A 14,940-nucleotide genomic window follows, 5' to 3' on the forward strand; every position below is an offset into this window, starting at 1 on the left:
AAGACGCTCTCGTTTGGTAGTTGAACTGGTGTCTGGAGGAGCAGCTCGGAACGCTCTTTACGGAGGACGGTGGTAAAAGCCTGCAGAAACTGAGTCTTGAAGAAACCCCATGTTGTTATTGTGGCCTCACGGTTCTCAAACCAAGTACGAGCTGCACCCTCCAGCGAAAAAAACACGTGCTGCCGCTCCGAGTTGTCACCCAACCTGTTGTATTGGGCTCCGCGCTCGAACTTCTCGAGCCAGTTCTCCGGGTCCTCGCCTGGAAAACCTTGAAAGGTGGATGGCTCGCGTGGCTGCTGCAGCACGACGGACGGCGAAGGGACGGCATCCAGGATGCTGACAGGGGTTTGTGTTGACACTGATGGTCGCGCTGAATCGGAGGTCAGTGCTCTCACGTCGGACGAGATTGGAGAGGCCCGAACTATGGTTGCATTCCTTGCAACTGCCAGCTGCCTTGTTGGGTGGGCGAAACTTCGACTTTCAAGGATTTAGGCTGGCTGGAGTCCCGTCTTCCTGGAGGGGTCCTGGGCATGAGGTGCGCAACCCAGCACCTCCACCAAGATGTCACGCGTGAATGCGGGAGATCACTGATCACAAGAGACAGCGGCGGGCTTCGACGAACGTCTTGACCGCAGCTCCAGATCGCTTCTTCTCCTTCTTTTTGAGGCAGCGCGTGCTTCAGGTCAGCGCTAAGTGAACACGCGGATTGCACCCTGTCAGTATTAAGTAGTGAAGGTAGGAACAACTTGTTACTAGACAAAAATAAAAAATTAAAAATGAAAAGGTTAAAATACAAAAAGTATATTCTTGGCGCTCGTTATAACATGAATGCATTAAGAAATGCAAAATTCTATTAGTACATACAAGCAAAAGACCTTGCACTGATTCACATCAGGAACAGTCATCATCATCATCATCAGCCTGACTGCACCCGCTCCAGGGCAAAGGCCTCTCCCATGTCTCTCCAGTTAACCCTGTCCCTCAGGAAGAGTACGCCAATGTATGTAGGGTTATAGATTAGAAATGATAAATCAAATTTTCTTGTTAAATTTGGGCACAGTGCGACTTTCTTGAGCATAGGAAATTAAGGCCGGGTATTTGGTAGATAAAACTACCAACTGATAAGGATATATTGTGATCCGTAGTTTGTGCGCGTCCGAGGGGCAACCAAGGACGCCAGGCGCAAAGGCCTATCTATGTATGTTGGTGGAAATGATACAAAACTTCTATGACTTAGTGAAGGAGTAAAAATGCTAATTTATCTTTCTATAATTCCTGAAATGATAAAACTTTGAACGTTCCTGCGCATTGTAGGAACAATGCTCGGAATGCACAATTTTCAAGAGAGCGTATGGTGTCTTGATTGGTCTTGGTGCAAGTGCCCCAACCCCAAACCAAGTTACAGTACGTGAAATGTGGGTGAATTGAAGTGAACTATAGTTGTCTTTCAATTTCAAATTGTAGCAAATATCGAAGGCGATAAAACAGACCTATAGACGTAGATATCTTAATCGCAGTATTGTTGGCATGTTCTGACCAGCTTAGGTTATTACGAAAACATACTCCGGAAAATTTTGGGTGTTCTACCGGCAAGATATCATAATCATTAAATCGTTGTGCAATTTCATAATCGCGAGGTTTGTTTTTAGTATAAAGTAGCATATATTTGGTTTTATTCACGTTTAATGAAGTTTTTTAGCATGAAGTCAAATCTGAAGGTCATTTAACCAGGTATTGGCGCGTTGTTGAAGTGCATGAAGAATTGGACTGGAAAAGTAAATGTAACTGTCGTCAGCATACAGTAAAATATTAGATTTTTACGGGATGTTTACAGTATCGTTGATATAAAAATTAAAGTGCAAGGGACCGTGAATTGAGCCCTCTGGGACACCATATTTTATTGTGCCAGTGTCAGATTTCACTTTGTGTATATTTTTGTACTGAGTTCTCCCAACAAGGTAGCTTTCTATTAATTTGTGCGCTATTCCGCGTATGGAATACATTTACAGCTTTTTAAGTAGCATTTCATCTTTACATGACCGACTGTTTCTCAGAGTATTTCATGGCGAACTATTTCTCATTAATTGGAGGTGCATTACTTGTATACTGGGAAAGTTCGTTGCTTCAATAGTCAAGTAACCACGCCTCGTTTCGCCCTGTCCTCGTGGACGAATGTCTCAGTTAAGGCGTGGGGGACGGAATGTTCAGCACAGGACAAAGTGAAGCGGTATAGCAGTACACCATTCTTTCTGGTAGCAGATGGCGAGCACTTAACGGCGACTGACAGTAAGCAAGTCAACTTCCAGTCCCGGTTCGTGTTGACACTCCGGGTGCTTTTTGGCGTTTTACGGGGCTCGAACGACCCTCATTTAAGAAACCACAACTTGCGACTATTCACGGTTTTGATGTTGCTGGTGTTTTAAATATGGAGTGCCCAAATGCCGTTCTCTGCAGCAATGGCGTGTTCAGGAAGTCAGATGAAATACGCATGTATTTACGTACCTTGTCTTTAATGCTCGAAGATTCTTACGGAAGACAGGCTAAAATTCGAGTAAATATATGGTGAGTTTTGAGTAAATTGGTCGCTCTGACACGTGAAGCGAAAGAACAGTTTAAAGCCGCCGTCTCATCCGATAAAAGGAAACAAAAAAGAGGGCATTGCTGGAGGTTTTTCACACGTTTAGCGATAAGTCTTTCCGATTGCGAATTTAGCAACTCAGATTCGCTTTAAAATCTGAAAGGGCTTTGCACTCGTTGAATTAGAAATAAAGCTCCGAACAAACAGACCTTCTTCATGGCTCCCGTCAGAGTAAGCAGTCGTTCTAGTTTGGCGATCTTCCGTCGGGAAATGTTTAGTCTCTGTTGTCTCTTGTGAGCATATAGAATTTGGAGCGCAACTTCACATCCTTTGACACTCTTTTCGTGAAAAAAAAACCTTCCTGCGTGTTGAAAGCTCGTCACGTTTTCTATATCGGTTGTCGTTCTCTCCTCCGCTTCCGCGCTGAGTTTTAATTATAATAGATTGGCCAGATAGTTATCCCGTGACTTAGATCAGCAGCATGGTCTACATGGAAACCAAACCAAAGAAACCTAGTCTCATCAAACAGCAAGCACTCGCGAGACGCTCCTCTTGTCTCCGGTGCAGCATATGCGTTTCGGGATGCTCTGTTTTTTCTTGGAGCTCGAGTATTCTTTCCCCACTGTGATTGTTTAGCTTTTTACGCATGGTCCAAGTACCCCCAGGACCACACCGTGTGGTGGTTTATGTACCGCTGTCGTCAGCGGGATTTGCAACATCGGCCGCACATCCCGCCGCACGTGTTCTTTCCCGGAAGGAATGACATGCGTTCGCCGTGTGTCCGTTGTTTGGCTTTCATTTTCCCCGAGGCTCTCTCCTACTCCTGGGCTGTTTTCTCTTCTCGCCGCCACGATGTGCTCACCCCCTTCTCTCTCAAGCTTCCTTCCAGGACGACGCTTATGGTATGCGCCGATGCGGTATAGCCAAGGGAACAAGCCCGGGGAGCAAGCACAATTAGTTATGCGCATCAATTCTTTTCTGATGTTTGTGTTTCTTTTTTGTCGGTACATTAACTAGACTCTGTAAGTCCGCGTACTCGATACAATATTTGGGTTCGGACTTGCACGTAAGACTTCCATGCTCGCGCCGTGTTGTTTTTCTCGGAGTATATGTTCCGATAATCTCTTTTCATTGTCTCAGTTTTTTCACGTTTGTATTATTTTGCTGCTACGTATAATACGTACAAAGAGAACATTTCGAGGAAGAGAGCGGGAGGGTGCGTCATTCTTCTTTTGTTCAGCACCTTTGCCTTCTTCTTTTAGCTCTGGCTTTCTTCGTCAGTTTAAAAGCTAGCACTGCAGTGTCGCGTTGTCTTGCGTGCAGCTTCTAGTGCGGCTGTTTCGATCAAAATTTCGAAAGCGTTACTTGTCTTGGTAGTTTCTTTAATATTGCGGTTTCATTATCTTCCTGCTGGAGCGCGCCTGCAGTCTTTTTGTTTTTTTTTATCTCGTGAGTCAGTGCGTTATCTTCGCTGATCTTCTAAAGTTTATCCTTGACTGCCAATCTCTGTCTTTGTGGCGCTGTCAACGACTGCTCCTGCCAGAAGCTAGGTGGGTTCTGCTCTCTGAGAAAGGGGGGGGGGGGGTGGTGTTGTTGTTGTTGCCTCAGAAGCGATGGCACATACCCAAGGGGTGTTTAGACAAGTACTCGCTTTCCCTCAATGTCATCTTCGTTTTTGCTTGGAAGGCTTGCCTATATGTATGCGTGCAATCAGAGAGGCACACGTGCTCTTGGGACAGTTTCCCTAACCTTATCAGGCATTCTGCCTTAGTCGCCACTTAAATTTATTTCTCCGCCAGGTTTGGCTGAATATACCTACGCATGTGCTAATTCGATCATTCCCTTCATCGTCCAGTTGATTTAGGAGCTATTACAGCTGCTATTTTCTTTTCTTTTACGGTTGCTCTTCCTCTTTAAAATACCGCACCTTTTGCCCTACGATGGCGAAAAGTAATTGCTTCGTCGTCATCCCCTATGTATTCGGCCGCTTTCAGGTGGCTGAAGCGTGGCTGAACGCGAATAATTAACTGAAGCATACCTGGCATAGACCTTAGACTGAGACGATTTCGAAATACGTGGTGCAGTTAATTAGGCCGAAGGAGGCGTTTATTCGTGTGGGTCAATTTTTAAAATGTACCAAGCGGTATCCTAGTCTTTGGGGATGGTTGTAAGTTTATTTATGTCGCGCTCTCCGGCCGAAAAAATGCCGCGCGGGCTGTTTAGAATTACGGAACTTTATGCGACCCATTTTTTTACGTTTGTAAATATTTTTTCGAATGTACCACAGTGGTGGTCTTGCCTATTTAGCATCCACTTCGTAACGCGAGGGGCGGAGTTCGATCCTCACTGCCGACAGGTACCCATCGGTGATAAATGTGCCCAAGCTTTTACCCTGGCCTGGTGTTCCGCTTACCTGCGGCGAATGGCATTTAAAAAAATGAATCTTTGAACGCATCGTTAGCAGCGCAAAGTACCTAGTGACATGGCGCTCTTTCGTCCAGATGCCTTCGAGCCATAAAAAAATCATCCTCATCATCGTCACTGATTTGACTCTTATTCATACAGGGGCCGAAGCAATGGTGTGCGTCGCTACACAGCTGCGTGCCTGATGCTTCCTGTTTCCTCCGTCAAAAGGACCCAGTGCACTAGACTTTTAAATTGCATTTTGAATAATTGTCTAAATTGCCTCTACTTCCTGTACGCTGGGGAAAGCCGCCTTAATATATTTAGCATTCACATTTTCACAGCATAAAAGTCGTTCTGCATTGGACGTCACCACGGAAGCTGAAAGAAAACCTCTACAAGAAAAAAGGTGCTGAAATAAATGTGATATCCTCTGGCATATTTTTTTTTGCGTTCTTCAGTTGTTAGCACTTTCCGCATTGCTGCTAACAGACGCAAAAATGTACATCTCTACATTTCCTTACATTTTTGTGGCATTTATTTATTTATTTCAGAAGTAATGCCCGCCTTCGCAGAAGGCATTTGGCAGACGCGAGTATACACTGTGAAGAGTGTGCAACAAAGCAGACACTTGACAACAGCGGTGTCATCTGCCTGCTTGAGCAGATAACCACTGAGAAAGCCAAAAAAAATAAAGTTGTTTTGTAGAAGCTTAGGCTGTTCAAGCATATAAAGAGAAAACTGGCACATAACGCGGCAACACGGGAATCATCAGCTCGGTTTGGCAGATAAACACTAATAGTAGACATTCGCTCTTCCACCCACAAACACAAAATGCCAGCCACAAAGACTGATAAGTAAATTAAAAACGCCTGAAGCCTAGCGCGAACCAAAATGGTTAAGCTGAGCTAACGTCTGTAGTTCTGTTTTGTTAAGTCAGGCATTTCACAGCGTCGGCAGGCAGAGCATTCCACTGACGGACGGTTCTTGGAAAAATGAATTTTTGAAAGGCACATATATTAGTTAATTTTTTTGTAATGGTTTTAACAAGTATATCACCGAAAAATAGGTTCGATATAAATGCTACTGTCTCTACCAAGCTTAGTATTGTAGATTAGATTAAATTCATAGAGCCCGTTGGGTGTGACTAATGTAGTTTTTTGGGCAATCGGCCTCTACCATCGGCACCTGCCACTAACCAGAGTGAAAGTCCAACGAAGAAAAGAACTAAGCGCTCTGCAGGCAGTCGAGGGCGTCGTCGATACGAGAGAGAGGGTAAATGTCTTTGTGTGTATCTTGCTCAGACGTCAATACTCGATGCAGAACCGAGTGGAACCGTTTTTTTCTTGACCAGGACCACCGGCGATGCCCACGGGCATCGACGGCTGTATCACGTTGCGCTAGAGCATGTCGGTCACCTGTTCGTCAATGATGCGGCGCTCAGCGACTGACATGCGGTACGGACGTTGGCGCAAAGGGGCATGGTTGCAGTGTCAATACAGTGGGTAACGGTATTTGCGCGGCCAAAAGAAGGTTGCCGGTACTCATACGAAGCTTGAAAAGGGCGCTCGACGGCGACAAGCTGGTTTCGTTGATTAGACGTCAGAGCGGTGTCAGCGGAACGGTGAAAAAGATCGATAGAAGAAGGATTGGTGATCAAAACAGTCGTAATGGCGCTGACGTGAAGGCTGGACGTGCTATCGACGAGGGGGTACGCTGAGGCGGGATCGAGAAAGGCGACACTAGCAAGCGATTGGCCACGGAGTAAAGTGGTAGGGCAGGAGAACGAGTTGGCCACATAAATAGCGCTGGAGCCACGAATAATTTGTCCGCACGACATGAGAGGAAAAACAGATTTCTGGTCAGCGCATCTTAAAGAGGGCGAGTAAGTGGCAGTTCCTTCGGACAGATCAGCACAAGAAAGAGGCACCGGCACTGAAGGAAAGGCGGAACGTCTGTGTCCTCTGAGACGACCACAGTAGCGGGATGAACACCGGGTACGTCGAAGGGAGCGTCAGTGAAGGGCGATAAGTCAAGCAGAGTACGGGCGCCGTCAATAACTGCGTGATGTGTGGAGCCGAAGTCCCAACCAAGGATAACGTCCTAAGATGAGCGGGCGAGGACAATGAACTCTATTCTGTAGAGAAAGCTCTCGATGAGCAGGCGGGCAGTGCAGGCGGCTAACGGTCGAATGTCCTGAGCGGTGGCGGGGCGGAGAAAAACGGCAGGAAGAGGTGTCGTCACTTTTTCGAGTCTACGACAGAGCGTGTGACTGCGAACGGAAACGGCTGCGCAAATGTCAACAAGTGCTTCGACGGCGACTCCCTCAACGAACACGGTAATAATATTGGCAGGCACAGAAACAGGTCTTGAATGAGTCGCTGGTGACGCAGTTCTTGCCTCTGGAACGGCGGCCGTTAGTTTTCCGCGTGGACGGCGGGTTGGCCGCGCAGCATCGGAGAACGGGAACGGCGGGCAGGAGTCGGCGAGCGATGGGAGCGGGGATGGTACCTGGGAGAAGAATCCGGAGGCGGCAAGTGGGATGCAGGCGAGGACGACGGCGGAAGGTCGTACGTCGGCTCACGCCTATAATCGTAGGGACGGTGGTCACGACTGCAACACAAATAAGCCACGTGGCCAGCGATGCCACAGGCGTAGCAAATAGGGCGGTTGTCTTGTGTGCTCCAGGGGTTGAGTGGCTGCGGCTGTGATCGGGGGCGGGCAACCGGACGGTAAGGTGGGGTTGCACGTCGCTGGGGTTCTAACTGCCGGGTAAGTGGCCTGTAGACAGGGGCAGCAGGTGAGGGCCGCAACCGCACCACTGCATCGGCGTTCGTCAGAGGAGCCGCGATCAGGGATGGCTGAGGAGGAGGTGGCAGGACTTTAGCGACCTGCTCCTCGATGACACGCTATAGGTTGCGAGTGAGCGATGGCGCAGGCGTACGCGGGCAGGTAGACAAACACAGCTGGCGTGCGACTTCCTCACGTACAAACTGGTGGATGGGCTGGAGGAGCGACTGTTAGTCGAGAGCATCGTCCCCTGGGAGAGCCAAGCTGGAAAGTGTGGTCTCCTGAAAGCCAGCACGCCGTGTAGAAAGGCGCTGTTTGCGCACCTCATTGAAGCTTTGGCAGTAGCCGATGACACCGGGGACAGTCTGGGGATCCATGGCGACGAGCATCTAGAAGGCATCATTCTCAACGCCTTTCATAATATGCCTGATCTTTTCCGCCTCGCTCATAGAAGGGTTGACACGCTTGCAGAGTTTGACGACATCTTCTACATAACTTGTGAAGGTTTCATCGGCTACATGGCTCTCATATGGGGTACATGAGGGCAGACACAAAGCAAATTTGGGCTTTGAGAGCAAAAATTCTGGGAGACTATATGAGCCTACTATATGACCATATGTGTCGATTGCTCACCTAATATTTCTAAGCATATCTCTTCAATTACTCAACTTTGCATGTTAATGACTCAGGAAATCACGTTAAGTGCTGAAAATGACCAGATAACACACAGGAATAACTGTGCCATTTCAAGGGGGTGTGCTTTAGTACCTGCGATTATCACTGCTTCATCATAATACGAAATATCTAGAGAGCCTGTTTGCATTGCGCCTCCTTCGATGCCTTGACAACAATTATTTGCGGACCAACATTGTAGTCAAAATGTCATCTAGACCAATATGGGCCCAGTGTGTTCAGTCCATGTTCGTCCTGTCCTACTAAGAAATTTCAGGTGGATTGCACAGATTGGGCTTATATGTGATAAATTTGCGGTCAATTTTCGGTGCCGGGGGTATCTACGTGAGCATTTGGGAGTAGGAAGCCTCCTCAAGATACCTGACTCGGCCCCCTGTGGGGAATTTGTGGGCGAGCCCGAATCGGGCTTACCTCGGCAGAACCCGCTTCAGTCCCATTCTGCAATGCGGGCCGAACGTGGGCAGCTGCACTAAGACTGCCCACATTAGTCTGAAATGGGAGCCATGCTGATGATTTGTCTGCCGCCCTCTGGTGGCCCACCTGGGCAAAGTTTACGAATGCATGTTTGCCGTATGGGCTGCGTAATGGGACTTCATAGCCCACTTTGGGGTTCATTGGTGGGCTTGAAGTCATTATTAGGGCTGTGAGCTGACGACCAGCGATAGTCTGTACCTTCTGTAGGGACGCACCATTTATAATAAAGGAACAAGCAACCTCAACTGAAAAAAAGTGGTTTTACATTAGCTACGCTGAAAGCAGTGAATGTGCTTTTTTCACTAGAACGAGTAACAACCAGATTTTGCTCTCTGTAAGAAAGGAACACTGTGTATGAAACTCGAGGATTACGTCCTATGTTAAAGTGAGAAGCCGAAGATGAAGGAACCGAACGGCAGGTGTATGCTGTGTATAAATGGAGTTATGAGTGTGATACTGTGTATGTGGATATACGTGGCTCAATCCGCAAAACTGCGTATTTTCTTTGTCTTTGGTCGTCTATAGATGGCAGGTGGTCTGTATTAGCAGGTTTGCCTGCAGTCTATATGCTGGTCAAGCCTCTTATGACGGTGGATTAAGATTATATTATTCGACCACCAAAGTTGAGCGCTGCAGAGTCATCTGTTATTAGAAGCATGTTGTGTAGAGCATAGAACGTTCTGTTATCGGTTGCTATAGCGGCTTCTTGAACCGTTGCAGTTCAGCGGCGGAGGTGTGGGTTTCTTTCTCTTTTATTTCTTTTCGTTTATATACGTTGTAACAAGGCTATGGCTAGGAGGGTGTCGAATGGCGTCAGCAAGCGGCCATTGACGCTTAGTACCTGTTTTGAAAGGGGACTCTACTTTTCCGTTGACGGGCGTAATGGTGGCACGCTGTTGCTCTGCGTTTTTCGTGCGTTTCGCTCCTACCCTGAAATAGACGGCAGGCCTATCGTCGTATAGCGGACTACTGACGAAGCGCCTATCATCTCCTGACACTGCTTAGAACAGCACACTTGCCAGCTACAGCGTCTAAAGAAGATGTCAAGTTGTTTTTTTCATATTTTTGCGTTGCGAGGTACATTGTGAAAAGGGGCTGGCGCTCAAGCCGCCAGATTTTTGTGCGAAGAGCTTTAGGTCTTATTGTTTATCGAGGACATCGCCTTTTTGCATAACCAAACCAAGTCATTACAAGTCAATGAGAGGTCGGTGCATAAACATGACTGCCCCTGCTCGTTCCTTTCTCAATTACTAGTGGGTTTCTATGGTGTTCTTCCTGCCGCTTAGCAGGTAAAGCTGAGCATGTGTGGGTCCGATAATTGCGGGTACATTTTAAATGAGCATGAAGTCCAAATATCGTTTTTCTTTTTTTTACTTCGTAATAATGCGTAAGTCATTGGCAAATATGTCGCCACGAGGAGATGACAGAAACTGAAAATTTATATTCTAATTTCTCCTCCTATGCCTGTTCCGGCTTACACAACAAAAGCGATGTTTAATTCGAAGAATTTTCTTTTACTTGAAGAGGAAAATTTGACGGATGGAAAATATTAGGAAGAATAGCGGTATTTAAGAAGCACATTTCTCTCGGTTATTTCAAACTGACGGAGTTTTAAAGCTTCTGCAATAGAAACGGTCCCGCAATTAGGAATTTTCTGTGTAATTGAGGAATTTTAGGTTAAGGCAGGGAGCATCACTCCGAGCGCCCGATACACCCGCATTTCGAAGGAATGTGCGCACCTTAGAATGCAATAGGAAAGGCGAAACACTACCGGTAAAACGGCAGAATTTTACCAAATGGTGCCATCGAAAACGCATGCCTTGGAAGGTAGCACCCGCGCTGGCGGAAGGAGCCGCAAACTTTCGCACCGACGTGCTTCTACGCGCAAATATGAACGACTGCGACCGGGGGCTGTCCTTTGTCGTCTGCATGTCTAGCAAACTGTGATACTTTAGGAGGTACACTTTTGTACGGTACGGGCCAAACACAAAGGCCTGTATAGTGCATCACTTTTTTTTTATTCGAAAAGCGTGCAACCAGGCTTAAGTCTACAAAGGACGATAAACTACTTCATCGCGGAGTGGCTAGTTGAGTTTCTATGAAAGCCTCATCCACGATTATTTGCGTCGTGTTTTTAAAGCAGCTTTTTGCTTGGCCTACGCGAGAAATACTATGCATTACTCTCGTTCGGAGCTCGCAAAACGTCGTGATACGGTCTCCCTTGCAGAAGCCGACGCGCATAATAAGCTTTTCTAAGAGACAAACGGCAGCTTAGACGGGCTTCGCTTTATTGGCTGCAGAGTGAAAAGTCCACTTACTACGAACCTCGGATACAACGAACGCAATCCGCGCGACAGTCAGGTTGGTTGTAAGTGGGCCAGACTCTATTACAATACACCTTTAAGCAGAGATATAGCGACGAATACTCTAGTTCGTGCTCGCACTTACTGCCGCCTTTTTGAGAGGTCCCGAAGAGAAAGCCAATGGAACGACTTCGGCCCAACTCTCTAGGTTTTTGAATTGCAGGTTCTAAATGTGGCTGATAATGAACTTTTATGGCGCTAATACTCTTTCTTTGCCTGTATAGTTTGCGATTTCATTGGTCAGCACGTTTTGGAGAAATTTACCATTGTCGGATTTGGAAACGTATATCTTAACATCTAGTGGACATTCAAGCCTCAAAAGCTTTTCCGGCGGTTGCCTACTAAGTATAATACGGGCGAACGTCAATTTCTTCGCCTTGATCCGGACACACTTGATTAGATGGGACGCTTGTATGAACACAGGCATTGGCGCGAACAACCAGAGCCACCCGTTGTCCCCGCGTACTGCTCTGTGGCCACGTCAATGTTTTTTTTTTTTCAGAGCGACCGCCGCTTACATACCCGTGTGTGGCGCTTGCCGAAAAAAAAAGGCATGCTGAGGACGACATTTCGTCTCCTCTTTTTTCCATGGACTTCACTGATACGGTGGAACGCTTCGTGGCGCATTTGTGAAAATGCATTCTGTCACTTCCACTATACCTCTCTACATGTCCGCCCTTCAAAGAACCATTGAACACCGCAGAATCACAGATGGAAGAATACAACGCCAGCTTCGCTGTGTTTCTCTTCCAAGAAGAGCTTCAAATGGGCCTAGTTGGTTTGTAATCTTCGACATTGTTATTGCGCTGCTCATAGTTTACACAGACAAGAACGACACATACAGACAGGTCGCAAACCATTTGCTTCATTTGCGCCCTAGTTTGCGCCCTGTCTGTATGTGTCGTCGTCCTTGTCTGTGTAAACCATGAGCAGCGCAATAACATTGTCGAAGGTTTCTCTCCCGTTTTCTCTGCCCCCCCCCCCCCCCCCCCCCGCGCAAACAAATGACTGTTCGCGGCCCAATGGCTCGCGTCACGTTTATGTCCATTCAACCGCCATTGGCTCTTGCAATTGCAACATTCTCCTCTCCGTTTAATGGACGCGCTAACTGAAGAAAATAACAATAACGAACCACGCAAATCCCGCAGAATGCTGTATAATCAATGCGTTTTGCCTGAATGCCTTCTTAATTAAATGATAATTTATCTAGCCTTCGAAGAGAATGAATAACTGAATTAAAAAAATGGCTGAAGATTTAGCGTGGTTAGGCAAAATGCGAATTAAATGCGCTAGCACAAGGTATTCGGTCCTAGGCTTGGTTTTCAAGGTCAAGCTGGGTTCAGGCATAGATCGACGAAATCGGTCCTAATCTCTGTCTTTAGGGAATGACTTGTTTCGCGTTAATAGGTTAATCCCCATATATGCGGGATACCCATACCACTCTTGGAACAGTGGTGCAGTGGTGGATGCGCCACTGCCCTGCGATGGCAGGTGCTCTCACCAGTGAGGCTTGTCAGACCAAGGTTACTCACCCCGAGCAACATCAAGGTTACAGAGCAATGCTTCGGACAAACATCAGCGAAATCAGAGACTGCGGACAAATGGGGCGTTTACGAGTGTACAAAGCGAATGTTTGAGCGCTAGTTGTTCGGTGGCAGCAAAGAAATAAGCCTGCATCGGACTAGGGAAAACATGTGCCCATTCCTGTTCGGTGGTGAGTTTCGAACCAACCACTCATGTGATAATTTCCTGCTCTTGATTTAGCCTGTCATATCATTAAGGCGCGTTTTTTACCCGACCAACTCTGCTGTCTTTCTATTAATGTTTCCGTGGTCATACTGTTTACTCTGATGGGGTGTCCTGTCCTCAATATTTTTCAGATCGATTCATAGTCTTCAAACTTCAGTACCATAGACCTGCACTGACTAATAAAACTGGCAAGGGTGAGTAAATATGCAACTCACGTCATTCTATCTCTGAGTTGCAGTATGATATACGACCACCCTGTCATATCTAATTAGGCCACCCTCTTAAGCTCAATTTTATAGCGACTGCCCGCGGACTGGTGATTGTGTTTGAGCTCTATAATAGTGCCTATTAAAACTATCGCTGTCCCTCCCACGCTGGGAAGAGGTTAGAAGTTTTTGGAAGCATTTTAGGTAAAAAATGCATTTAGCTCCAATACTCGACAAACACGAGACACCTCGCTCCGACATCCGTCGCGAGCCACTAACTGTGAGTTTTTTCATGTTCAGTGCCGAACTACAAATACGCACTATATTGCAGTTCTGACGAAGATACTGGGCTATTCTTAAAAGTAGTTTAAAAGTTGTAAGACTTTGCACACAAAAAGATACGTTCTTTCAGAAACGCTCATCTGCAACCGACGGCCGTACAAGCTGCAAAAGCGATTTTAGCAAGAGGCTCTCGGCAAGAGCGCTTTTGCATAAACAAGGTAGACTTCGCATGACGTGTCGAAGTAAAGGGCATTAAAGTAAGCAAGCCGAAGTGAAGGCAAGCAAGAAGCCTAATTGAAGTCGCTTTCATGTAATACGCGAGAATAGCTGAGCGTTTCTGAAAGCGCTGAAGGAGTATGAAGACTCGCTGAGGACTTTACTTTGTGCATGTATTTTCTCCTTGAGCTACCCAATATACCAGCCACTACACCTCCCCCCCCGCCCCCCCTTCAGCTTGCTAAGTTTCGGCCGCATCTGTTTTGACACAAATTCTTGTTTCCTCTTTAAGGCAAAGCGTTTTGGGATTAGCGCTGTAAATCCTACTTTGCTGCTTGGCCCAAATTACTTTGGCGTCAGCTCTATGTGCTGTTGAAATCAGTGCCTGTTGCCGGAAGTTGTGGAGGAAGAATGCAGCAGAAAAAGCTTGCTGTTAGGTGTGGAGGTTGATAAGTAGAACGGCGCTCCTTATTCCTGCATGCAGAGGCGGGACTTCCTGCACTCCTGGCAGGCTATTGCAAGTGGTGATGAATGTATAAATTGGCGCAAACCCATTGAGACCATGTATCTATCACTGAAGGGCTTTGTCCTTCACCTAGGTTTTGTTATGTAATACTGAAAGAAGCAGGAATAAAAGATTAATCGCTTTATTTCGACCACACGTTAAGCGCACAGGACTTCCTTAGCTGGAAATGCCAAAGCTATTCTCGTTTGTCCAGCTTGGACGAGGACGGGAAGCGAACCCTTAGAATAAGGCGCAACCAAAGACCACGGAAACTCATTAGGTATCGTTCATTAAGAACCGACGACAATATTCCTCACAATGAATGCCAAGTTTGTGGTTCTCAGTAAGGTCTCTTGTGCAAACGATTCAATGAGAATACATGCCCAGAGTAATCGAGGGTTTGACGGCGTACCGTCTGGTCAGGAATCATGGTGATGAGTATTACTGGTCACTGGCCAGTCAAAAGATGAAAAAGACGTTGCGGGCTCACTACGACTCCCTTGTTCACTATCTTGTGAACAAGAGAGCCGTAGTGCTCCCGAAGCGTCTTTTTCATCTTTTGACATTGGCCAGTGACAAGCAATTCTCATGCCCACAGTAAGGTAGTCAGACAAGGCTGCTCAGTGGCACACTGCTCATGTTGTCTGGGATGTTGCTAGAGCAGCAAGACTTCCAATGACA

This window comes from Amblyomma americanum, chromosome 9 (assembly GCF_052857255.1).
Source record: "Amblyomma americanum isolate KBUSLIRL-KWMA chromosome 9, ASM5285725v1, whole genome shotgun sequence".
NCBI lineage: Eukaryota > Metazoa > Arthropoda > Arachnida > Ixodida > Ixodidae > Amblyomma > Amblyomma americanum.